The 27,485-nt window shown below is 38.8% G+C and overlaps 2 long non-coding RNA genes across 4 annotated transcripts; both read left to right on the forward strand.

Annotated features, from left to right (window-relative positions):
• The first annotated feature begins 3,593 nt into the window (after nucleotides 1-3,593).
• LOC145450919 (uncharacterized) lies at nucleotides 3,594-6,962 on the forward strand. 3 transcript variants are annotated; one of them, XR_013918639.1, is made up of 5 exons: nucleotides 3,594-3,697; nucleotides 5,124-5,179; nucleotides 5,516-5,715; nucleotides 6,087-6,206; nucleotides 6,764-6,962. It is a non-coding gene; the product is annotated as an uncharacterized LOC145450919 (long non-coding RNA). The 3 variants fall into 3 exon arrangements; XR_013918640.1 differs by lacking the exon at nucleotides 3,594-3,697 and adding an exon at nucleotides 3,947-5,039; XR_013918638.1 differs by lacking the exon at nucleotides 3,594-3,697 and having other exon boundaries at nucleotides 5,045-5,179.
• Nucleotides 6,963-7,035: 73 nt separating this feature from the next.
• On the forward strand, nucleotides 7,036-9,044 carry LOC145451048 (uncharacterized). Its single transcript, XR_013918678.1, has 2 exons — nucleotides 7,036-7,547; nucleotides 7,902-9,044. It is a non-coding gene; the product is annotated as an uncharacterized LOC145451048 (long non-coding RNA).
• The last annotated feature ends 18,441 nt before the right edge of the window (nucleotides 9,045-27,485 follow it).

The raw sequence follows: 27,485 nt of genomic DNA on the forward strand, positions 1-27,485 counted from the left end.
TTTTCATTGCGACCAGCCATCGAACTATTATGGCAGTATAAACGTGTCTTTGGGAGGTGAATACAATGCCGTCTTGGAGTTTAGGGGTGGATCCCCTCTTTTAAAAATGCTAAAACTCAAGTTACTGTCGCGCTGGCGACGAATATTATTCGCGAATTCGATGTACCCGACTCGAATGCATGGATTGCACGATACGTTGTTGATCATAGAGAATACCAGACGTGACGACGCACACAAGCCGACGCATTTTTCACATAAACATTATCTTCTTGATCTACGGCGCAAAATAAGCTGCCCTGGACGGTACATTCAAAATTACGAACTCGAATTACAAACAATATCATACCTATTCACGTTCTTGACTGGTAAGTAGGTAAGTAACTCTTGGTACCGGGATAAAATGTAAGCGTGTAACGTAACGTTGTGTGTTATCGCCGAATACTATGAGAATTCAGAATTCGATCTGTCGTTAGATTTTCGAAATCAGTGAGACAGCTAGATTCCATTAATATCAGTTATAATAAATTCCAGGATATTTACGATGAATTGCGTTTAATGGTGAGGCTTTGTCCGTCTTTGCACTTTATTTCCGAACAATAAATACTACATGCAAATTGCGTGATTTTCGGAGAAAAATGTAAAAAATCTTGTCATGCATGAACATCGATACAAAACACCAAAAGTAATTAAAAATGTACCAATTTCTGTTCGCTCATCCTGGCGAAAGGTGAGGTACTGGCTTACTTGCCTCCCCTGACCCGAATTCACTGATGTATCACAGCTTAAAGTGGGTAGGCAATAGGCATATAAGCTGCCTGTTATCAATTTTTACTGGTTGATCTGAGCGAGGTGATTGTTTGTTTTGTGTTTGTGACGACTACAATGGTCATTGGTCCCTGGTCATTGGTCATTTACACCAGCAGGCCGATATTTCTTGTATCTTGATTCCATAGCTGCCGACTTGTAGCCAGGGCTGTGGAGTCGGGGTCGTAGTTTGGCTAAATTTCGCTTAATGGAGTCGGAGTCGTGAAAACTGTAGTGGCTGGAGTCGGAGTCGGAGTTAGTGAAAATTACTCTGACTTCGACTCCGTCTCTAACTTCTTTATAATGAAACGGACCTTTAAATTACTAATAATAACTGTAATATGATTTTTATGTACCATTAACCCTTTTGAAATCTCCATTTTTTTGCAGAACTGACCATCACTTTTCAAATTCATGCCGTGACCTCACCTGGACTATAATTTGAGCTGTTCCAATTTAAAAACGGGCTTGGATTTTAACTTCACTATGTCCTTGAAAATCACCGAAGCGTGACCAAAATGAACAAACCCCCTCAGAATATACCCCACAACAAGGTTTGATGTTTGAAACTGTGAAAAATTACACAGAATACCGTACAGGTCTACTTCTAATGTTCTGGCAGAATTTATGACTATATTTCCCACTCGGAAAATATCTGGAAATTTGGTGTGATAACCACTTTTTTAGGCATACGTATTTTCGGCCGAACTCCTCATGCAAGATCGTTGATACTCGAACATTGTCATGCCTTATACCTTCGGATTAGGTATCATATAAATCAGAAGATTGCTAGCTTTTCGTACAGACCAGTATAAGGCCTCTAGGACGTATACGAGCCAAGATATGACCTGATGAAGTTGGCCGAAGCCATTAGAGGACCCAGATTTCAAAAGGGGTAATCACTGTTATTAGTAACGTTACAGATCAGCGGTGGCCAAGCCGTGCCCCACAAGCCAAATGTGGCCCACGAGAAAGTTTTATGTGGCATGCCAGGTAATTCTCGAAATCAGTTATAACATCAGGTAAAATTGCAAGGCCAACCACAATTTGATTAGCCTGGCCGCAGAATTTGATGATGACTAAAATATCAGTCTCGACGCATCGGCTTAACCAGGGACCAGCCAAATTCATCGCAGACCTTCGTATACGACCATAAAGTAGAATATTCCGTAGTCATATAAGTCTTCTTTTCAATGTTACCTAATTCGGTTCGTTCCTATCGAACGACTAAAAAAGGTCATCAACATTCAAGTTGCCCGTGAAATGGTTCGTAAATTTGCCCTTTGGTCGAAAAAGTTGATCACCCCTTTACACAGATGTAGCCTAATTGGAAATTATTGGCAAATTGCGATTTAGTTGCATATAGAGGAAGAAATGAGCAATATGCATCTTCGCGATGCAGTCACAAACTGATGCAATTTTCGGAAGTATACCGTGATATTGTGCAAGAGCAAATAAATCGTCTGGTTGTAAAATTGATGTAAATATAATCAAACGATCCTTCCCACTTGACAAAATTAAATGTATGTATAGTGTAGCTTAGCTTCTTTGGTCGATCAGATGATTAAGAACGACTGCAATTCCTAGTCCTTGACTACTTGACCAAGTGCATGTACACTAGACATATGCTATTTGACTACTTCCCAAATTTCGTTCATGACCAATGTCTATTAGTTGTGACTGTGTGTGTACTTTTAATAAGTACAGAGTATAATGAAAAAATTAGTAAGATCCATCTCTGTAATAGTTGCCGACTCATACATAAAAGCAACACTTTGATTGTTTTATATGAATTTTATTTATACAGGATGGGCTATATGTCGTGTTTGAATGATATATAAATATTAGGTTATTGGACAGTCCATGTCATAAAGAATGATAAAATATGAAAAAAGGAAGGATATTTAGAAAGACAATATTTCCTGCATAGTGAATAGTTCGAGCTGCACCACAGTGAATCATTTTTGCATGCCATCGTTAATCGTATGTTGGCATATGTTTAATCTTTATTGGTTATATGCAGGCCGTGTTATTTTTGGCATATGCCAAAACTGCCAAAAATAACTTATTTTTGGCATTTTTCGATTTTTATTTTTGGCAGTTTTGGCATCGCCCTCTAAATAGATAGTTTCAGCCTCAAATTAGTCACAAAAACGCTTTATTTGGGATAGTTTGTCAAAAGACACCACAAAATGTGCAGCATCCACGTATAATCAGTGCCAACAAACAATAAGAAGAAGAAAAAACCTAACGATTTCATAGGTTAATTATATCAAACGAAACCACAAAATGTGCAGTATCCATCGGAATCGGTGCCAATAAGCAAAAAAAAAAGAAAAGCCTAACAAACACGCTCAACAGCTGATTGTTACAGCTGTTGAATACACTCTAAATCCGCAAGGTCGTATTGAACACTTCATAACACTTTATTCTGCGTACAGACACACTTTTTGGGCATATGAACGCATTGGGCCATTATCGTCGCAACACTTCTGCGTATTTCTCCGTTTATTTGTAACACTTCGCCACTGCGGCTTACTTTCAAGAAAATTTATACTCCGTAATTTATCATAAATTTCGCATTCATAAACTATCGGTACGTTCGGGGATCACATAAAATCATGGTGTATGTAAAATAATATTATTCAACTGACCAAACCACCAAGCTTAAGGGTAATTTTTGAACAAAATATACATATTTCCCTGTGACGCAGAGGGGTCACCACCTTCGTTACGGTAGAGCGCGCTCGATTTCAGTTTGGAATTTGAATTGGTGGTTCGTCAAGGTTCAGGCAGAGAGTACGGTACACGAACAGACTTGGCGGAATGGATATATTGAAGCAGTTTCTGCTACCTGATGGCGTAAAGGATCATACCATCCATGTACTGTAAGGTATGGAAATGCGGTAAATGTTATTGAATACATGTAATGTGAGAATAGTCATAAAATGAGCTCGTTTTGACATGGCAATAAGGTCGTTTGTTTTAGATGTTTTAGTAGACTACTGATATCCCTTATTCATATGAATGTTCTTTGGAAGTTTTCTAGTATATGATTCGTCCGATCTTCTTGCTGGATGATCGAGCTCCGAATCTGATAATATACCAGGCTGCGACCAGGTCCAGTACTACGGTACTGATATCCAACTAACTTTTTGACGTATAGATAAAGGGATGTTCTCTCTATCCACACTGAAATATCCCTATGTAGGCGATATTGTGGTCCATTGTGGACAAGTACTGCAATTTCAGCAATTGAATACCGGTATGACAGTCATGCAACGGTTTTGATGGTTTTTCAACTGCAACACATTTTACACTGTACTGTTTATTCCAAGTGGTAAGGTTTTAACTAAGACAGTTTTTTTGACATGTCAAAATAGGTCAAAATTTTGTCAAAATTGTACCGTTAGGTTAAAATTGCAAAAATTGTTTACAAAGTCAAATTTTTTTTGGCAACTTGCATTTCGTTTGTATCATAGATGATTGCACTGTCGGTGAACTTATCATTTTACAATTTACATCTTGTAGCCTACTATCGTCTGCTCATTGTGAATCAGAAACTGTCAAATAAAATAAATGCTCAACGTAGCCTACTGAATTATCCTAACTGAAGCAAGATTGCGTGGGCATTGGTTCTTCTATTAGAAACCGTATGATGAAAAATTGTGATGTAGACAACTTTGTCACATTGAAGCAACACGGTGTGTCACCTGCAGTGTACCCACAACCTCAGTGTTAACGGCCAACAACTGCTGCTGGTGAATTTTTTTCCCCATTCTTGCCAAGCTACTTAGTAAGGACAGACACTTTCTACCCGAAAATGTGGGAAAGTATCTTTTGTTATACTACAACAAAGTTTCAATTATTTCTACCATAATACGAGATGTAACTAATACTGGAATTCTTCATGGGTCTAGATTTCGATAAAATAAGGTTTCTTCATGTAAAAATTTGTCAGTTTTCTTGCCAAAAGATATTTTTTAGGTCAAACTACTTTGGAAGAACAGACAGCTCCAGCCAGAAATAAAGATAAGTACCGGTAGTACAATTCTAACATTATGTCAGAAACACCTAATTTAAGTACATGGGGTCAAAATTAAGTTTTTTATCGTCAAAATATGTGTGAATGTGGATTTTTTGGTCAAAATCTTCCATTTTTAGGTCCACAAAATCGCCCCAATAACAGCACTGCCAAACAAACAATCTTTTCAACAAACCATGGATCACAAGGGGTAATATTTGTTTTGCCCAGTCCTCAAATTTGACTTTCCTGAGTTTATTATGATACGGTAACTGAACTAAACTCTATTTTGCAGGTAGTATGTATTGAAATTGGCACCTTTTTGAAATGCATTTGCTGTATGGAATACTGGTAAGCATCACGATGTTTTGTAAGTGAACTGGTATATCTTTAATGAATTTGAGTCTGTTGCATTCGGTTATCTTCGTGATAAAGATTTTTATGAATGTTTGCTGATAAAATTTCACAAAAATTGTTAGCAATCCAGGAAGTATACTACCCGTGCCGGTGGTAACGTCATGTGCAACTTTCCATTTCATTACCTAATTATTCTATGAAAGACACCCTTCTGTGACACAGAACTTATTGCAGAAAACAACAACTGTATTCAGTATGATATCTACGTGATTACTGAGTAGTTCATTTTTGTACTGCAAATTTTTGAAACATATATTTTCTTCTCAATAGTCTTGGATTGATCCTCAAATTCGTCCAACTGATGTCGACTCTTTGAAAGGAGCCCCCTGGATCTACCGTGCCTGCGCTATCAGACAATGTTGACAGTGACGTGAGGACTGAGGAGTCGTTCGTAACGGGTTTTGTGCCGGCACAGTCATCTTATGCGATACAGACCTTTGTCTCAAGAACCCATGGATACATATGATTATGTAAGCCTATTTATTTATTTTTTATATCACCATTGATTATGTAATGTCCTGGTTTTTGCAGTCCTACTTTCCTCACGAACTATCTCGCAGAGTAGCCTACGGACTATTCGGTATGAGCTGAAAAAGGCTTCATCTGTGTACACTGTACAGTGTACACTGAACACTGAACAGAGATGTAGTTGAACGTAATGAGCTCATCTAACTTGTACTTTAACTATTGCTTACTGAGCTATAATGGGCTAGGTCAGTGGTTCTCAACCTGGGGGGCTGAGCACCTCTCTTGCGCTTCTGTAACCTACCTGTGTGAAATATTTATATTTACTTCTGCATAATATTCACAATTTTCCTTTGGTATTTATCATATTTTCTAGGAGCAGCATTTGGATTTGACCAGTAAAAAGATGGAGCCGCCATGGCACGCCACGAATCAGGGACTCATCAAGCCTGGGTTGCGGCTGATGGAAAGAATATGATAATGCCCTAATGTTCAGGTAGTATGTATTGCAATTGGCACCATTTTGAAATGCATTTGGTGTTTAAAATACTGGTAAGCATCGCAGTGTTTCTTAAGTAAGCTGGTATATCCTTAGATAATAAATTTGATTCTGCTGCATTAGGTTATTTTTATGAATGTTTGCTGGTAAAATTTCACTAAAATGATTAACAATCCAGGAAAGTATGCTACCCGTGCTGGAGTAAAATTGGTGGAAAGGTCACATGCAACTTTCAATTCCATCAATTAATTGTTCTATGAAAGACACCCTTTTGTCACATACAATTGTATCCAGTCTGATATCTGCGTGAATACTGAATGCGGGTGACGTCATATTTTGTGATACAATTGTTGATATACAACGTTCTTTTGAATTCGTTACTAGTTGCTGATGATTACCCCTGACGAGTCTCAGCCAATAATATTTGGTCACATTTCAATATGCATATACTATTCAATTTTATATTGAAGTTTTGTACCTCGAAGAAGCTCTTCGAATATTGAATAGTTCCCTTGTATAGCAAATTTTTAAAACAAGTATTTTCTTTTCAACAGTCTTGGATTGATCCTCAAATTCATCCAACTGATGTCGACTCTTCGAAAAGAGCCCCTGGTTCTACCATGCCTGCGCTAACAGACAATGTTGATAGTGACGTGAGGAGTCATCTGAACGGATTTTGTGCCGGTGCAGTCATCTTTTGCGATACATACTTTTGTCTCAAGAACCCATGGAAACATGTGATTATGAAAGTCTATTTATTCATTTCATATATCACCATTGATTATGCAATGTGCTGGTTTTTGCAGTCCTTGAATGTAAAGAGCCGGTGTAACTTGTATTTAAACTATTGCTTACTAAACTATACTAGGACTAGGTGAACATCAAATTGAGATCATTTCCCTTAACCTACTAATTCCAATGAATTGCGTTAATTAAATTTAATCAGAAATGAAGGATTTTGAAAGATTTACAACAGTTACAATTACCGCAATGAAGGAAAAGTATTCACACCTTCGATAAGATGTCACAAAGTTTTTGTACTAAAGACAATCAATGTGTCCTTTGTCTGATATATTTTCTCGTCTCAATTCAAAGCAGCTACAAAATCTTAGAATCAAAGCTATATGTGAAGCCTACCGTACCGTATGTCAATTATTAGAATAAAAATCTGAACCCATAGGAACAACGGTTCTACTACATTTATTGTCAGATCTTGTTTGCAATCAATTATATTTTCAGCAAAACGAGGTTGATGAAGTCAACTGTCTCCTTCTCCAAGCCAAATTGAGAGACAAACGAATATAATCCAAGACCCGAGCGCATGTCTTATTGAAACAGGTACCGTAATCTTTCTGTTTTGTGGACCATACAAATTTACATAGACTTGCAACGTTCTGCTATAAATTTCATTCTGAGTTAAAGTTCTGCATTCTCACAGTTGCCTGTGCGTCTGAATGTCAATGTAACTGTCAAAATGCAGTTACTGTTAAAAACGCAGACCTAATTAAAGATACTTTTATTAGTCGTTTTGCTAATTTTAGTCCTACTCAGTGATTGGATTTCACATGTATCCGAGCACCTTTCCTGTGCTTCTGTAACCTACATGTCCGAAATATTTATATTTATTTCTGCATAAAATTTAGAATTTTCATTGACATATTCAAAACTTTGGAATTTAATCACATTTTAAAGGAGCGCAACTTGAAGTCGACCAGTAAAAAGAAGCAAACACCATGACACGCCACAAATCAGAGATTCACCGAGCCTGGATTGCAGCTGATGGCAAGAATATATAAATGCTTCATTGAAAATGGAGTATTCAGAAACATTGTTGACGTTTTGAGCTGCTATGCATTGGATTGTCACACCCTTAAGTAGTGGTTCTCAAACAGGAGAAAGCATTTGAAGGGGCGTGAAGCCGCAGTCAACTAAAATCTTTTTCGCACATGGCAGCTTGTAGTTATTTCTCTGTGTATGGTCAGAATTTAATATTTGAATATTCTCTCATCAACAACCATTACCGTCACTGCCATCCAACTATCCGTTGGGATTTCTGGTTGCTTTTTTAATTTTATGATACGACGATAAGGGGTGTATGAAATTTTTTGCTATCATAAGTGGGGTGTGCCCTAATAACTTCCTGATTTCATTTTTTGCAGCAGACTGGTAAATAATAACAAAATCTTTTCTATAAATCTGCAGAATTTGTACGGACTCAAAGAAACAATTCTTTGTTGTTCAAACAAAAGTGATTGGCATTAACCTGATATAAATACTTGTAATGCAAGCACTAGAATATTTTTGATGCCTGGTTAGCAGGTCCAATTTCATTAAGAGTAAAAAAATACTTATGGTTGGTTATCATGGTAGTGGTAGTGATACTGATACATTCATTGTTTGTTTGTTTATAATAAAATCAGGAATTTACAAACCATAATTTGATTAGTTTTATATAAGTTGTAATGATTTGTGTTGATCATATTTTCCGCTGTTGATCATGTTTTCCGCTAACGGACGTAACCAATTAATTTGAGTCCATGCCCCTGTCACGAGAGTTTCAGATACTAAATGATATTTTGTTATCACTATCCCAATGCATTCATTTTCATGATTGAGCGAGTTGCATGATATTTGTTGTGAGTTTGCTCTTAATCATTTGTGATGTTCGTAATTTCATGGACTATTCCGGAAACGGTTTCAACTGCTGATTTGAATTTATGAAACCCTGTCACAGCAGCTATTGGAAATTTGAATGTTTGCACGTATTTAATAACCCAGGTTGGGTATTATAAGCGTCATTTATTAATGAATCAATAAAATCTGATTTTATTTTGAGCCCTGCGTACCGGTGACTAGTCAACCAGCCACTTTGAGACTGAACACTTTTTAGGTAAACACCTTTAATTTAAACACTTCGCAACACTTTTAGGCGTTCAACTTTTGGATCACGTTTCGTGTTCAATTTTCCGGGTTGAGCAACACTTCAAAACTTGGAGTGTAGACTTAAATCGTTTGCACTGTAGCAGTGCTTCCAAACTCAGGTCAGCTAAGTTTCTCCTAAATTCATTTCTCGTTTAGCGAATCTGGGAAATATTGTCTTCAACAGTAGCCGCTGATGGAAAGAATGTTGCCAGTCATCCACAAAAGGTTTTCAGAGCTTCAAAATCTTTGGAGGGCCGAACCGGCTTCCATGCATCATGAAAAGAGATCACTTCGCCAGTGCCATCGCGGAAATATTTTTCTTCCTGATCCTTTTCCAGTAGTTTCCTGTGTTGTCTCTCAACGCATTTTATTTAGTAGCCCGACGATCATTTCTCCTCCAGTCTACCGATATATTTTCGGAGGACTTTTGTCACTTCAGGTGGCTTTAATATTACCAACTCGCATGAAAGTGTCCTGGTAAGGTTAGCTTGTTTAGGAACATTAACGCAACAAGACTGTCTGGCAAAACGAGACTATGCAGCTCAGAAATAGCCAGACAGTTTGTTGCGTCACTATGTTCAACTCGATCACAATGCAAAAATCGTGGTTGATTTTGGGGGTTCCAGTTCCATGAGCAGAATATAATTTATATTTTAATAATCAGTACTGCGGCAGCTTCTCATTGATACCCGTTTTATCAAATTTAGCGCTCGACAAGCCGGTCAAAAATGGTCATAAAATTGCCTTTGGACAAATGGAAAGTAAGACGTAAACCAAATGCAGTCAGCCGTTCAATCTCGCTGTGCCCACACCATTTAGGACACCGCGCTTTCACCCCGAAAGGGTGGGCTGGACCCAGATTAAGAAACCTGCCTTTCACAAACGCTCTTCTCGCTTGTAACGCGGTCCTGTTAACACAACACCATGAACGAAATACACTATTTGGCAGGCCGTGTTATTTTTGGCATATGCCAAAAATTGCTTATTTTTGGCATTGTCAAATTTTTATTTTTGGCAGTTTTGGCATCTGGCTCCTGAAATGCCAAAAATAACACGGCCTGGTTATATGATAGTCATTTAACCGTCACTGTGGCCTATTATTTTCAAAGTAATCTGATAATACTGTTGGAGTCGGGGTTGGAGTCAGATTTGGTAAGTTTAGAGACTCGGGAGTCGGAGTCGGAGCCGGAGTCGGTACATTTAAAGACTCAGTAGTCGGAGTCGTTCCATTGAAAATATGTGGAATCGGAGTCGGACTTGGAGTCGGTAGTAAAATTTACCGACTCCTCAGCCTTACTTGTAGCATGGCCTAGTCTAGACCAGTGGTTCCCAACGTGGGCGATATCGCCCCCCAGGGGGCGATTTGGCGATCTAGGGGGGCGAAAATGACGAAGGGGGCGATAGGGGGGCGAAAATGGACAAAGGGGGCGACGGGGGGCGAAAATAGCGAAGGGGGCGATAGGGGGGTGATGACGCGTCAAAACGGCTGACCTTTTTTTTTTTTTTTTTTTTAGTCATCCACCTAGCAATTCGGAGAGAAAAAACGTTATTTTCAGCTCTGAGCGGAGAAAGATGACCTTTTTTTTTTTTTTTTTTTAGTCAACCCGCCGGTGATTACAGTCTGTATGCCCAATTATCGGTGCACAAAATTTGGGGGGCGATGATAAGTGTTGACCTTGAAAAGGGGGCGATGGGTCGAAAAAGGTTGGGAACCACTGGTCTAGACTTTCAAGACACCACTTACGCGTATGCGATGGCATAGAGCCTAGATAAACCTCTAACACTTATAGGTAGGAATTCTAGAGTCGACCACGGTGGGACTCGAACCCACAACCTATTGGTGTTGTAGCTGTGGATTATACCACTATACGCTATATTGCAACTGCTGAGTGAGGTATCTTGGAAAATGTGCGACCCGTAAATAAATAATTAAACATATTCGGGAGGACCTGTTAGTATAATGACATCGTCATTACGTGATGTTATTTCGTGACCTTCTGTCTGCTGTGTCAAAAGATATTGAAATCACCGAAACTTACTAAGCTAAAAGACGCACATGATTTCAAATTGCTATTTCGTCACTTGCAATTTATTTTTTCCTGCGGGAGGGCCTTGTATTGTGGGGTTCATATTACCAGGATAGGAACATTCGTTGCCAACCATTTAGGCCTCTATGGATCAATAAACATACATGTATAATAAGTATATATATCGAAGTACTCTGCCAGCACAAAGGCGGGCCGCCGGTACTTCTCGTCTGAGGTTTTCTGGCAGACAATCGTTCAGGCACACTTATTCTTGGAGTCGCATGTTACCTGTTACATGAGTTGAACGTCGCCACGTTATCGGTGTCTTACAAAAGGCCTAGAGGTGGGCCGTGCTATAAGTCGGTAGTTACGGAAAATAAGAAGAATATCGGCCTGGTGTAAATGACAATAGTAGTCGACAAACACCATGAATACCACAAAACAAAACCCCCGAAACAAACAAACAAACATGAGTTAAAACACCATATGTCTTGGTGCCAGTGTTGTGATGACTCGAGTCATGACTTGACTTGAGTCAGACTCGAGTCAACTTTTTCGTATGACTTGACTTGACTCGAGTCACTTTGCAAAAATGACTTGACTTGACTTGACTCGGAGCTATAGAAATCTGCATTGACTCGTGACTCGGAACAAAATTTACGAGTCAATTTCAAGTCATTAAGTAAACAATGTCGAATAGATCAATGTATCTTTTGTATGTTCGAATTGTTCAAGATACGCCGGTGTCACTTGTGAGAGCAACCAGTCATTCACTGATCCTCCATTGCTACATCACAAATAAATTGACCGCAAATGCAACAATCACAGTTTACGTTGTCGTACCAGTAGTAGATTAATCAAATAGCAATGTGTCTCTGTTTCTTAGACGGCTCAATGCTCACGTTGTGCATTGCTCAGTTTTGCCAACACTCTTGTATGATTTAAATCGAACAAATATAGTCTGTGCGTTTATATTCTTAGGGATGTGTAGATGGCTATTGTGTGACAATCGTACCAAATCAATTTGTATCAACTTCTCGGGGCTTCGTATTCGGTCCTACATTTTGGCTGATAACAACTGACTGTAGCATGTAACTGTATACAGCTACTCACGTATTCTAATAGCAGTTCTACGTGTGCGTGGGCTATGCAACGTCTTTTTGCAAGTTTATTTAACGTTATATTGGTTATTTGACTCAAGATAAAGGGCCAATTAATCTGTCTTTCACACACCTGGCAAAACGTAATGACTTTGAATCATCACTCATACTTCGAAATTCAATTTGACTTGAATTGTGACTTGACTCGTGACTTGACTTGACTTGACTCGACTTGACTCGAGTCACCTCCAAAAAACGGGTGACTTGACTTGACACGAGTCACCTTCGAAAATCGATTGACTTGACTTGACTCGAGTCAAAATGTGCAATGACTCGAGATGACTCGTGACTCGAAGGTAGTGACTTGATCCCAACACTGCTTGGTGCATCGTGGTGCGGTAATAGACAACGTCGAAATGCCCATCTGTATGAATCATGTGTGATTTTTTTTTCTTGGCGAAGGATGCCAATACTCAATATATTTGGTAACATTAAATCGCCCTCGCGATCATGGGTTCTCGCACGTAGAAGGAGCATCACGATCAACCTACGTTCTCCTATTTCGAGTTTCAAGTGCTTAAATAGGGTTACCAGCCTGATCAGTTCGTATTTTTTATTACATAGAAAATGTGTCGCCCCCGTTCCCATATTGTGAGTTATAATTGATGCTACAACGACGTTACGGATTTAAATTGTGACGTAACAGTTGATTGAAATAAATGGCTCTTGGGGAGTTGAAATGGAAAAAAATAGGGACAATATGACTCTTCGGACAAAAAAGGTCCCCAACCCTTGGATATACGGTATTCTGCTCTTTTACGCTGTAACCAATCTCATCATGCAAAAGATGGGATGCGCGCACACGATTTCTCTATTCCCTCCTCGAGAAACTTTGGTAAAACTCTTTTCCTGATACGAGCCTTCAGAAGGCTACATGATACGTGGATTTGGAATTTCATCCCGAGTTATGGCCAACTTATTAGGGATCTTCAATTGCTGGTCACTGTATACCATTTGCGATCTTATTTGAACGAGCCATTTCGGTGCACAATCGAATAGTAATGCAACACCAGGTTATCACTAGCACTAATTATGTGTTCATTGGAGCAGTTTAAAATTCGCGTCTGCTGCTTCAAGCGCTGCCTCTGACTAGTGACCAAACTTATTTTAATGATCTTATGTTGCAAACTCGCCCGGTTACAGCAAATATACTGGCATTACTGCGTGTACGACTGTACGTGGACATGGACTTTTATATATGAGGAACGGCCAACATTTGGCCCGCAAACCAGATCTGGCCTGCGACATGATTTTGAGCGGCCCGGGGACAGTTTTCGGTCTAAATGATAATATGGCCCGCGGTCACAGTCTTCCGCAGTTCTCCACTCCTTGCTTAGGCTACTAAGCCAAATTATGGTGAGCGTTGGCTATTCTTCGTCTCACTTTTTCGGACAGAAATAGTAGTGATTGTTAGATATTCTTTGTTTCTTCGATTTTTTGTATCCGACATGCAGCCAGAGATCAAAAAACCTTACACAACTTCTATCGACCACACAGGTCTTAATGACACGATTGAAGTAGGCCTAAATTGTATTGATAAATTCACTGAAAACTTATTTGGTATCTATGCTTCGAACTTAAACTTCACATCAAATACGATCAATCCTCGTATAGGTGGATAAATGCGCGTTTGATGTAACGATTCAGGAATCCAGCCCGCCAAGTACTTCAATTTTCTCTATCCGGCCCACCGACTGGAGAAGTTTCCCGCCCCCGGTATAGTGGTATTGTAACAGATCCTGTTATCGTCCAACCATGAAATGTGTATATCTCGTAACCGAGAGACAGCCTGTTCTAGAGTAATTTGCCTCTAGTACAGTGCTCTTCAACCTTTTTCGTCGTGGTACACCCTTTTAACATTTTCTCAAAACTCGTACACCCCTGACCGTATAGTACACCGATAACGCCGAAAGCCACATTTTGATTGCATATACAATACGTCCGGATTCCAGCGGGGATTCGCCATGGCGCATGGACGACAAATGCTCATATGAAATTTGATGGGAACTTAACACCGCGGAGAGCCATTGTGGTGTTCTGTGCCTTCACTTATTTCTTGAGATATGCAATGCGCAAATTTTCTTATTACAATATATAATTTATGTACCAAAATCGCGAGTATAAATGTCAAAAAAGACACTAGGATTATGTGTGTAGTCGCGCAGAGCGTGAAAATTTTGCCCCTTGAATGGATTTCATCGAAAATGTTGGTAGTTTCATATATTATCGGCAAAAAATTATTCATTTTCAGCTCACGTGATCAGATTAACCCGTGGAGGGTGTTTTCGAAAATATTGGGTACAATATTAATGATGATGCTTCCTTGCGGTTCTTATTAATCACTTAGTTTCGTGTTGTTATTTCTTGGCCTCCCGCCAGGATTGTTTGTATTGTTATTAATAATATTTTATTATTATTACACATCAATGACAGTGTTGATAATCGCCTGTTTAGAATTTGAGCGCCGCGACAGTGCATTTCTTAAAATTTAGTAGGCTATTTTTCCTTTCGGTAATGAGGACTACTTTCGCTTGCACGCGCACTCAGTCCCATTCTTCATTCTCTCTCGCTAAAGTGCGTCCACTTTCAGGACTCTGCTGTTGACTTTGAAGCTCGGTTAACTCTTCTTGGCGACGACGAGCCTAGATAAACCTCCCACACATAGAAACATGGCTGAGCCGAGACTAGAACCAGCAACAATTAGTTGGATAATGACGGTCGCCAACACACGCTAATTTAAATATGGGCAGAAGATCGCAAAATTATGGTTATGCGGCTGAATGAGGCCGTACGTCCGCAGGTTGAGCACCCCTGGCCTAGCCGAAATAAGGATGGACATTTGAGCAAGGCTGCAACGTATAGTAAATGATAAATACGAATAAGGGCTCGAAGTTACTGGACCACCATCTAACGCAGTGGTTCGCAAACTCAACACCGTGGCTGCGTAAGCAGGTATTCTGCGCTATTCATAAGCTGGCAGCAGGAAGCACAAATTCAAAATGTCAGAGATTTAGCGGTGGTTTCCTCGAGAATCATCAGCCAGATATCGCAAGCTGAACACATGCTAACTCCACCCTGGTCTACTCGAAAAGGAAGTAATAAGTCCAGTACCAAAGGTTGAATGATTAGAAACATTTGCTTATGACATCACATTGTACGATATTACACATCCAGTCATTCTGTTTTGAAGCATAAACTGGCGTATGTTTGTGATAGCTATAGTCATCGTATCATCGGTTCATCATAATGTGGGTCGGGTACACCCCTGCACACCCCATCCGAGGGTACACCCTTTGAAAATTCTGGTACACCCTAGGGTGTACGACAACCCCGGTTGAAGACAGACAGATTCTTTATTCGTACGATGATTGTTCACACAAATATGTAAAAAAGACAAACACAGCGATATGACCACATCAAGATGTGTAGTCTTCAAGTCAGCTGTAGTCAAGGCGTAACGTTAGAACATTTATATCATGCAACTGTCGGTCAGTAACACTTCAACAAAAGAATAAACAAGAAAACGCAAAACAGTGGTAGTAGAAAAAACAAAAAAACAAACTGTAACTCTAGTTCAAAATAAATACCAGATTATACTCTCAGGTCTCAATATGTAGAAATGAGCTGAGACTTAAAATTCCGACAGAATGATGCAAATGACAAACCTCTGTGCTCTATTGATAAGGAGTTCCAAATCCTTGGACCAACAAAAGTTAGGGATCTCTGGCACACACTAGCGGCTAAATTCTTTATAAAGATATTTCCAGCGGTGGCTGATCTAGTTCCGTGAGAGTGGACACCGGCAGATGGCGTAAAGATGCGGCTAAGAGCAGAAGGGAATTCACCATGGTGATATCGGTACATGGTCTTGGCAATTTCATAAGTGCAGAGGTCACGCACTTTCAATATCCCCAGGGATTTATATCTTGGAGAAAGACGCTCGTATCGGCCCATGCCACTTATCAAACGGATAGCCCTATTTTGCAGAACTGCGATTTGATTCAAGTAGGTATCGTAAGTTAACCCCCAAAAGATGATTCCATAGTCGAGGTGAGAGTGGAAGAGTGAAAAATATATGTCTCTTAGTACCGATCTAGGGAGAATATGTCGCAAGCGAGCTATCATACCTACTGCCTGCGCTAATTTGCTGGCAAGAGCTGCTAGTTGAGGCTTCCAACTCAAATCTTTATCAATACATAGTCCCAAATATTTGACATTAGGGACTGCTGATAGTTTATCTTTGTCAATGGTCAAAAATGGAGAAGGTAACAAGATCTTAGGTCTGACATTGATAAGAAGGACTTGAGTTTTTGTTGCAGTGATATTCAATAATTGAAGAGCACTGCTCTAGTATACTATATATATAAAACTACTGATTCGAGAGAATCAGTAGACTCATTTGCTAATCCTACTTGTAACAACGTCCTAAATATATTCGTATGTCTTGCGTATATCTGCGCATCTTAAGAAGATCTCACCAGGATACATGATTCCAGGTTAAGTAGTCAGCCAGCTAAACCTACAATACTTTGGTTACCTATGCCTCTACTCATAGGAACATTTTGTCCTATTTTGTTGTATGGCACCCGAGTGATATCTTAAACGCTACTACGTTGAGTACGAGGACTTTCGACGAGGCCATCGAACTATCGAACTATCAATTTCCGGACATTATTCAATATACGGTAGTGCTTATATTGTATTTCTCAAATAAGCTATCGTGGCAGCATATAATTCCCTACCCATTTCGTGTTTGCATGTTATATATTATTATATATTGTGCGCATGTTGTCTCCTTGGCTAGTAACTACACATACAGTCCTTAATTCTGACGTTGGTATCCCTAACATTGTTAAGCCCGTAAGGACTATACCAGGTAATCCCGACTGAATGAAGGACAATGTGTTTAACAGCGATAACTCCTCAGATTTGATCTTTCCTGTTGTAATACGTGATTCAGTTTCACAGCACGTGTCTGATTTTAGTGTTATTCAAGATCCTCAATTAGATATTCCCGCTTTGCGTGACGAAGTAGCTGACAATCACGCAAACGTTGAACGTTGGTTGGCTGGTTCACTTTCAAATGTTGGTTCACAAATCGACACCAACGTCGTTCAGGACAATTCTATTTTTGACGGGAGTAGTTATATAGATCGCTCGCATGACGCCATTGGTTCTTATGGGCGGGGTGGCGAGCGGCTGGAAAACCGGGGGTGGCGAGCGGCTCTTATTTCTTATGGCGGGGGTGGCGAGCGGCTATTGCGTCTTATGGCGGGGGTGGCGAGCGGCTCTTATTTCTTATGGGCGGGGTGGTGACGCGCCTGAAAACCGGGGGTGGCAAGCGGCTTTTATGTCTTATGGTGGGGGTGGCGAGCGGCTATTGTGTCTTGTGGTCGCACGGTAACCCTTTTCAGCATAGACAGCGGTCGCACGCGGCTTCGTTGTTGGCATGTCGTACTTCGTGTTGAATATGTATCAAGTAAATAGTCATGTGAATGAACCTTTGTTAATGTGTATATCGTCGTGTATTATTACACGGTCTCTACTGATTCACCATGTGTTCTTATGGGTGCGGTCGTGATGCGCACTTTCAACCATCTCTCGCGTGGTGTTGAATAGTCACCAACAATAATCGCATAAAAGGAAACGTGGCTTACAAGAGGATTTACGCAGTGCGTGCGACAGACGGTGATTCGAATATCAACAATAGTCGCGTTCGCAAACTAACACTTCAAAAAGATGTGAAATATTTGTAAAATCCTACGATCACTCACAAGATACCACTTCCGGCATATCGATCTATCACTCAATACACAACCAAAGTTGAATTATAATTGAATGCGTAAATTTATCACCTCGACATCAAAATTCGAAAACATCAACTTGATGCTTTATGTTCTCACTCTTCATGATAAGTGTAATAAGTGCCGAATAACAGATACATCACCGGCGAGACTTGAATACCAACAAATTGTCACTTATTTCTATTCTAGCCGTAATCCTTTGTGAAGTTAACACTTATTCAAAAAGGTGTGAAATATTTGCAAAACCCCGCGATCACTGACAAGATAATGTCTCGGACATAACCATCTTTCACGACTTGGTGTCATAACCATACCGATCACTCACGCGGTGAAATTTTAGTAATCAGTTTGTCACAGAACTTGATTTCGCTGGTAAGATTTAACAAGTTACGAATAACAGACCGCGGTAACTTGAATAGCGACAAATTGTCACTTATTTCCGCTCTAACCCTAATCCTCTGTGAAGTGAACGCTTATTCAAAGGGTGTGATATAATTTTAAAATCCAACGACCACTCACCGGATAATGCTTCAGACATATAGCAATCCCTCATACCCGCTCACAAGGTAATATTTCGGTAATTAGTTTGTCACAGAGCCGTCGCAGACGGTGATTCGAAAACCAACAATTTGACACTTTCTGGTGCTTGCTATATGTTTTGACACTTTGGAACGTGGTTGACTTTAGTTGTATGATAAGAATCATGTGAATATACAAGTAATGTATCAATTTGCCAACTCGAAATGAAACTTACTACACAAACCAAGTTGATTCGTATCTGAATGTGTTAATTCGGTACAATTCTAATTATTTTGAGAAATCTTTTCGTGATCTTTTGACTCGACCATAACCCGAATATTACTGACGCCGACTTTCAGCCACATCGAATTATTCGCACATTCCGCGCCGCTGTTTTCACACTTATAGAATCAATACCAACTATAATTCTACAAGAATTAAGAATCACAAGTATGTGCATTATACAGTTATTGTCTTTATCAACATGAAATCAAACTCTTAACAAAAACACACATCTTATCACTCGTCAACTCTATCATGAACATCCTCGAGTCCTTATCATCAAAAATGTTATAGCGCGGCGTCGGAATCCATTCGTGGGATGTACTAAAGGTAAATCCAGATAATCCAAAATGAAATATTTGGACTTTGACATAGTCTGAATTGAAATATATTGACAAACATGACTACCAACTTTGATCCAGTCACATTTCAAGATTATACGCATATTGATTTGAAACAAGTAATGAAACCTTATAACTCTATTCACAGTTTTCCGTTTGCCAAAGAGACATTTTAACATCTTACCATACTCAAAAGAATTATTCACAACATTAGCCGGTGTTAAAAATCTAGTTTTCACTTACTTGATTATATCAGTACAACTAGCAAACTTGAATTAATTCATCTGGTTGTATTCATATGACCGATAATTTTTATCCCACTGTAAAGGTTGTTATACTATTCTGCAAGACAAAGTAATTATTCCTCGATATATTTTGTAAGACAAAAGTAATTACTACTCGGTGTAGGTGACTTGAGATTAACATAATATGTTTGAGTATACGATATTTGAAAGTCCGACCAACGTAGTTGAGAATTCATTTCTTACAATCGAACGGTGGTGTTATATTCAAAGTTATCATGCTGTGAACATAAGGATTGACACATTGATTTGACAAATGAGATTTTGTAATAGTTGATCATAACTTCATTGTTAAATTATTAGCGTTAATTAGACCCGGTGTTGTGGTAAATGTTATGACAGTAACAAACTTTTCGGAAACGTTGTTATTAACATATTGATTTGTAAAACTATACTTGTCTGAAATGTTCTTGATTTGGAAGATATTCCGTGTTGGTACAAATCACTCTGCGTATCGTGGATATCAGGAAATATTTTACAAATGTAATTGTTTCCAGTAACCAAGACTAAAGACGAAACAACAATATCGGTATTACATTCAACAACCAGTACAATTATTAAAATCTATCGTTTGCTATAACCGGTGCTAAAGATGTAATAATTCAATTATTCATATATTGAACACCCGACACAGAATGCTTTATTATCCCGATTCGCAACGGGTAATTGAAACGACTAAGTGTAGAGTCAATATATCACAATATCGTTAGTATTGAATCCAGCAATTGATACGATTTATTGTCGGGCTTTGTGACAGCGCATTGAAACATACACAACTTACAGAGTGTGAAAATGTCACTTTGGTATCGAGTACCGTTTGAAGCGCGCGATCAATGCATAACTCCGTTCGCACTCTCCAAGACATTGTGAAGTCTACATATTTACACTTCAAGACTTTGATCAACACAGAAGCAATTTGGAATATCTTTAATGGACCATCTTATTCTACTAGACTTGAGTATACGCAAAACTCACAGTATTGATAAAATCGCAATAGGTGCTACACTGAAATCTACAAAAATTAATTGTATTGTTGCTCAAAGTAGTGATCATAAATTATCATTTGAATAAGTAATTGTACTCATAAAACCAAACTTGCGAAAGTCATTACCATAACAAAAGAATGTTGTAGGTTGCTTGCTAAATGTATGCAGGAGATATTTGTAGAACGCTCACGACCAAAGAAATCGGGAATTTTTCCGTTGTCATTCGCTAAAGTAAATGCCATCACAATACTCTGTCACTAAAAGACGTTACTTGTATGTGATTGAATCCCTAACAATTAACCCACTAAACCGAACTCCAAAGAAATTTTACTCACTCGACGGATATGAAACAGCGTCGCTTAATCGGTCTATATCGTTTTTCTAAAGGTAAATCATATCCATCCAATAGAAAACAATTTTCACTAGCTTGGTAATGAAACCGAAGTCTTCATTCAATATTTTGTTTGTGTCAAATACTTTGCAATAAACACACTGGAGTGGTTGAGCTTTACATCATCAAGCTGTCATCTGTAAATCGAGATCACATCCGACTTGTAACTGTATTGTTCACCTAACCGATTTGTATGCGCAGTTTGATATTTTTGTCATTTAGTGATTGCTGAACATACCAAACGATACACATTCACTTCCGAAATACTGCGTTGATCTCAATTCCCTTTGTCGTGATAATCGAAGTACATTTGTTTATTCATGACACACGAAAATATTCGATATTCTCATGCTACGAACATACGCAATGATTGGTGACGCTTTCAAACTGTCTCGATATCACAAGAACTTTATTGTCTGAATGGGTGTTCATGTATCTTAATAATCAAATAGTTCAACACAGAACTAGTACTAACAGAAACATCAGAGTTGTTTACACAAAAGTTTGTATGTGTACAGTATGCGAATACCATGTGTGAGTCCAGCACAATTGTGGTATCCATCCGAGTTTAGTTAACACAAATTTATTACAACGGAGCCACGTAAACTTTCGTGAAAGAAAAGCATACTCACTTCCAGAGGGTTATGTCAATGCCATAGCAGTAAATCAAAAATATTTCTAACCCTTTGCACACCAGTGACAAATCATACAACAAACATTTTTGTGAGTCGAATTGTTGTTCAGTGTCAAGTCTACCTGTTGAAACGTACATTAAACAACACAATCCAATTAAAACCACGAATCTATTTTCATTTCGTCACATACAGAAAAAAAATTTTCTTTCTCCAACACATACTTGTAACCAATCGCTTTCATTAAACACACAACACCATAAAAGTATTTACTTTCTACAACATAGACATTCCGATGTAGTCAAGAAATATTTTTATTAATCAAAATCATCGATTTCTGTTCACGGCGTTAGTGTGTGCATGTCATACCTGTGGGCCCCGTATTAAAATGGACACGACACGACTGACTGTAAGGAGATAGAAGTCTATCACATCGATTTACATGTGGTCTTCGCTACGGTTTCAAAAAACGAATCATCTCTTTTGCATTGATCTAGACCAGTGGTTCCCAACGTGGGCGATATCGCCCCCCAGGGGGCGATTTGGCGATCTAGGGGGGCGAAAATGACGAAGGGGGCGACAGGGGGGCGAAAATGGACAAAGGGGGCGACGGGGGGCGAAAATAGCGAAGGGGGCGATAGGGGGGCGATGACGCGTAAAAACGGCTGACCTTTTTTTTTTTTTTTTTTTTTTTTTTTTTTAGTCATCCACCTAGCAATGCGGAGCGAAAAAACGTTATTTTCAGCTCTGAGCGGTGAAAGATGACCTTTTTTTTTTTTTTTTTTAGTCAACCCGCCAGTGATAACAGTCTGTATGCCCAATTATCGGTGCACAAAATTTGGGGGGCGATGATCGGTGTTGACCTTGAAAAGGGGGCGATGGGTCGAAAAAGGTTGGGAACCACTGATCTAGACCGAGCAAGTTAGTTAATGGCCATGATTGTGTTTGTCATATGCGAATGATAGGGTTACTGTCAAATCTAAATACAACAATCTTCTGACGATCATAATAGCAATTTCATTTTCCACCCCTTCATAATTGTACAACTCGGTAACTACGTTTAACAAGACCAATCACACAACCAGCGTTGAACACAAGATACCTTCCCAAGTAAAAATATCATTCTGGTTTGGACAACTGACGTTTACCTGTGTAATATTATCATTTTCACTTAGAGGTCCACCGTTACCTAACTAAAATACCATTGTCCTTTGGAGATTTATCGTTTACCCAGTGTAACAATCCCCTTTTCACTTGGAAATACATTTTTGGCCTGAATAACAAACCCCTTTTCACTTGGAAATCTATTTTTGCCCTGGATAACAAACCTTTTTCACTTGGAAATATATTTTTTCTCTTGGTAACAAACCTTTTTCACTTGGAAATATATTTTTTCTCCGAGTAACAAACCTTTTTCACTTGGAAATATATTTTTTCTCTTGGTAATAAACCTTTTTCACTTGGAAATATATTTTTCTCTGAGTAACAAACCTTTTTCACTTGGGAATATATTTTTTCTCTGGTTAACAAACCTTTTTTCACTTGGAAATATATTTTTTCTCTGAGTAGCAAACCCTTATCGTTTACAAATCTATTTTTTTTTCCTACAGCAAAAAACCTTTTTCACTTGCAAATATATTTTTTTCCCTGGGTAACAAACCTTTTTCGCTTGGAAATATATTTTTCCCTGGGTTACAAACCTTTTTCACTTGGTGATCCGTCGTTTACCTGAGTAAAAATATCATTTTCCTTTGGGGATCTGGCGTTTACCCAGTGTAACAATACATTTTCTCTTGGTCATCTAGCTTTTCCTAGAGTAACAAAACCATTTTCATTTTGAAATCTGACAACCACACCGACAATTTGATATTTTTGTATTTTCTTACAGCGAACAGCGACAAAATATACACCAACAACGACTCCGATACATTTGTCTAATCAAATATTCACTTGTGTTGGTGCATCCCATCAAAATCGTCGGTTACCCACATGCAATGCGCTCTTGTACACAGAAATGCATGTTTTGGAAACTTGGACAATAGGTTTCGATAGTTCTGTGATGTCTGGGTTCGTGCTTTGGATTTTCCAGAGTCAAAATGTCTGAATAAAACACCTCCTCGACGATGGTTGGTATGTGGGTAACGGTGTTCGGAAAACGGTTGGATTTATGTCACCCATCGCGATAAAAATCCAGGTCAAGTTTTCCCCTCGCATGTTTACTATATTGTGTCTTTATTGGTCAATGTATGTCTCGACATTCAGTTTGAAATCGGAAACCCTGATAAAGTATGCAACCGGATCCAGATATCAACTCTGAATCGATAAACCAATGAACAATATTCAAAGTAAACATGTTACACCCTGTGTTTCCACGAAAAAATACCATCCAGACATACGTCGCGCTTGTTTGCCCACACCAGTATACGCGTAAATGGAGGTGTGTGACATTGCATGCAATGTGTTGGTATACAAACATCGATCCACAGACAATATCATAGCCGGTAGTTTTGATGTAGATCGAATGTCATCACACCCGATAACAATACCAATAAGCCACATTGCAATGACTCTGAGTCAATCTGAAGCATGACATACAGACACACAAACATGGAACCCTAACATGGGTTATTCGCACGACGGTGAAAGTGAACTGTACAACATATACCAATTGGGCGTTCACAGTCGAATATGCGAACCATGCACAATCATATACCCAGATTTTTGTTGGATATGTACGAAACCGATAAATCGATACATTTCTTTTCCTTTGACGTCAACAATACAATCACCATTCCAATTCATCGCTCGAATGTGAGGTTCATCTGGTGTAAAATCCATGTCAAATAACACCAAAGTGTGCTTTCCGTGTTTTATTATTTCCACCGTCGCTTCTTGTCTGTGTCGTAACACTATGGTGCAGGGACTTGAAAAACGGTGGATTGTGAAATGGATTGACATGACCAACAGAATCGACGTCAATAGACTTGTGACGATGTCGTTTCAAAAGGATACCGATCTATTGTGGCGATGACCGTTTCGAAATGTCACCGGACGAACTGGATCCTTACGATGATGTGTTTTATGATTTCTATTGTGGTGTACGATTACAGTCTTCATTCCACAGAAACATACCTTATTGGATCACAATATCAGTCCGACATTTGCACGATATTTATCTGGAGTCGTTATGTGGGAGTAGCGACATCCATTGATCGTGACTGAAAGACTGATCGCAATCATTTCGAGCACCGTACTTCGATAGTTCACCTAGATCAAACGCAGCAGCAGAAAACTTCGGTGTCGACAACACGATGGATATTGACCGATGTATCCAATTGATATGGGTGGTCCGTCTACAGATAGGGTCATGACTAATACCGCGGACTCAGAGTCATTGCAATGTGGCTTATTGGTATTGTTATCGGGTGTGATGACATTCGATCTACATCAAAACTACCGGCTATGATAATGTCAGTGGATCGATGTTTGTATACCAACACATTGCATGCAATGTCACACACCTCCATTTACGCGTATACTGTTGTGGGCAAACAAGCGCGACGTATGTCTGGATGGTATTTTTTCGTGGAAACACAGGGTGTAACATGTTTACTTTGAATATTGTTCATTGGTTTATCGATTCAGAGTTGATATCCGGATCCGGTTACATACTTTATCAGGGTTTCCGATTTCAAACTGAATGTCGAGACATACATGACCAATTAAGACACAATATAGTAAACACGCGGGGGAAAACTCGACCTGGGTGACATAAATCCCACCGTTTTATGAACACCGTTATCCACATACCAACCATCGTCAAGGAGGTGTTTTATTCAGACATTTTGACTCTGGAAAATCCAAAGCACGAGCCCAGACATCACAGAACTATCGAAGCCTATTGTCCAATTTTCCGAAACATACATTTCTGTGTACAAGAGTATATTGTATGTGGTTAACCGATGATATTGATGTGATAAGACTGATGGAGGTATACTCTGAAACCGATAGTCCGTGTATATTTCCGTTACTGTTCGTTGTAATCTATTTCAAACTATCGTCAATACAACAAATACCAAATTGTCAGGTGTGTTTGTCAGATTTCAAAATGAAAATGGTTTTGTTACTCTGGGAAAAGCTAGATGGCCAAGAGAAAATGTATTGTTACCCTGGGTAAACACCGGATCTCCAAAGGAAAATGATATTTTTACTAAGGTAAACGACGACCCGCCAAGTGAAAAAGGTTTGTTAACCAGAGAAAAAATATATTTCCAAGTGAAAAAGGTTTGTTACCAAGAGAAAAAATATATTTCCAAGTGAAAAAGGTTTGTTACCCATAGAAAAAATATATTTCCAAGTGAAAAAGGTTTGTTACTCAGAGAAAAAATATATTTCCAAGTGAAAAAGGTTTATTACCAAGAGAAAAAATATATTTCCAAGTGAAAAAGGTTTGTTAACCAGAGAAAAAATATATTTCCAAGTGAAAAAGGATTGTTACCCAGGGAAAAATATATTTCCAAGTGAAAAAGGTTTGTTACCCAGAGAAAAAATAGATTACCAAAGGAAAAGGGGTTTGTTACACTGGGTAAACGATAAATCTCCAAAGGATAATGGTATTTCTACTCGGGTTACGACCGACCTCCGGGTGAAAATGGTAATTTTACTTGGGTAGGTATCGTATGTTTAGTGTCGTTGGTATTGTTAAACGTTGTCGCCGGTAGCTGTTGGTATACTATTACGAGTGTGAAATGGATTTACACGACCTGTGTAGAGTATCGTGATAGTAAACATATTTTTGGTGCGACGAACCAAGATCGTTGTTTAAATTTTAATGCATTTCGATTACCGAGTTGCTGTACAGTAGAGATGACTCTACATTAGACCGTGCTGTATACTTCGATTAAAACCACAAGACCACATGTAAATCTATTCGCGCAACTCGATGATGTTGATATAGTGTTACTAAAATTAATTATTACCTATTTACACAACATAAAAATAACAATTCATGTCGTAGCAGGTTTCTTGAACTCGTGCTTGATGAAAACGATTGGCGACAAGTATGCTTTGAGTGAAAAATAATTATTTAGAGTAGTGAGAGTTTGTGACCAACGAATGTAAATCGATCATGATATTACAATATATGCTTTCGTCAACATACCGACTTGGTGTAGAAACACTTTCACGTTTTTTGAATAACTGGATTCTCGAGACTTGCTACTTGTATGATGTATCGTTGGTGTGCAAACTATAACGGCCATTTTGTATGATAGTATGTTTTAGTTGTATTGTTGTGATGACTCAGCACTTTTCGTTAGCAAAGTGGGTTGATTTGTGTGTAAGATGTAAGCACCGTAACTAGGAAACGTATGTACTCTGTTGTTGGAGTAGCTGATTTATTGTTATGACATGGACATATCCTGAAGCCTTGGTTTGTTGTCTTACGAAAGATGAGGCGACCTCGGTGTCGTAAATTGTGTTAACTAAACTCGTATGGATACCACAATTGTGCTGGACTTACACATGGTATTCGCATACTGTACACATACAAACTTTTGTGTAAACAACTCTGGTGTTTCTGTTAATACTAGTTCTGTGTTGAACTACTTGATTATTACGATACATGAACAACCATTCAGATAATAAAGTTCTTGAGATATCGAAACAGTTTGAAAGCACCACCAATCATTGTACAGGTTTGTAGCATGAGCGAATATTTTCGTGTACCATGAATATATTTCATCTACTTTTGGTAAGAAATGAGTTGCGTGGGGTAATCATACACAACCTACAAAAGTTAAACTTGTAGCGTTTGATTGTCTACTTTTTATCAATGCCTTTGTGATGTTAAAAGACGGCTGAGTTTGCATTTACATTAAGCGGAGAAACTCAAGTAATAAATTTTACTCG

The sequence above is a fragment of the Botryllus schlosseri genome, chromosome 11 (genome assembly GCF_051294905.1).
Source record: "Botryllus schlosseri isolate E-star chromosome 11, Bs_hap1, whole genome shotgun sequence".
Lineage (NCBI taxonomy): Eukaryota > Metazoa > Chordata > Ascidiacea > Stolidobranchia > Styelidae > Botryllus > Botryllus schlosseri.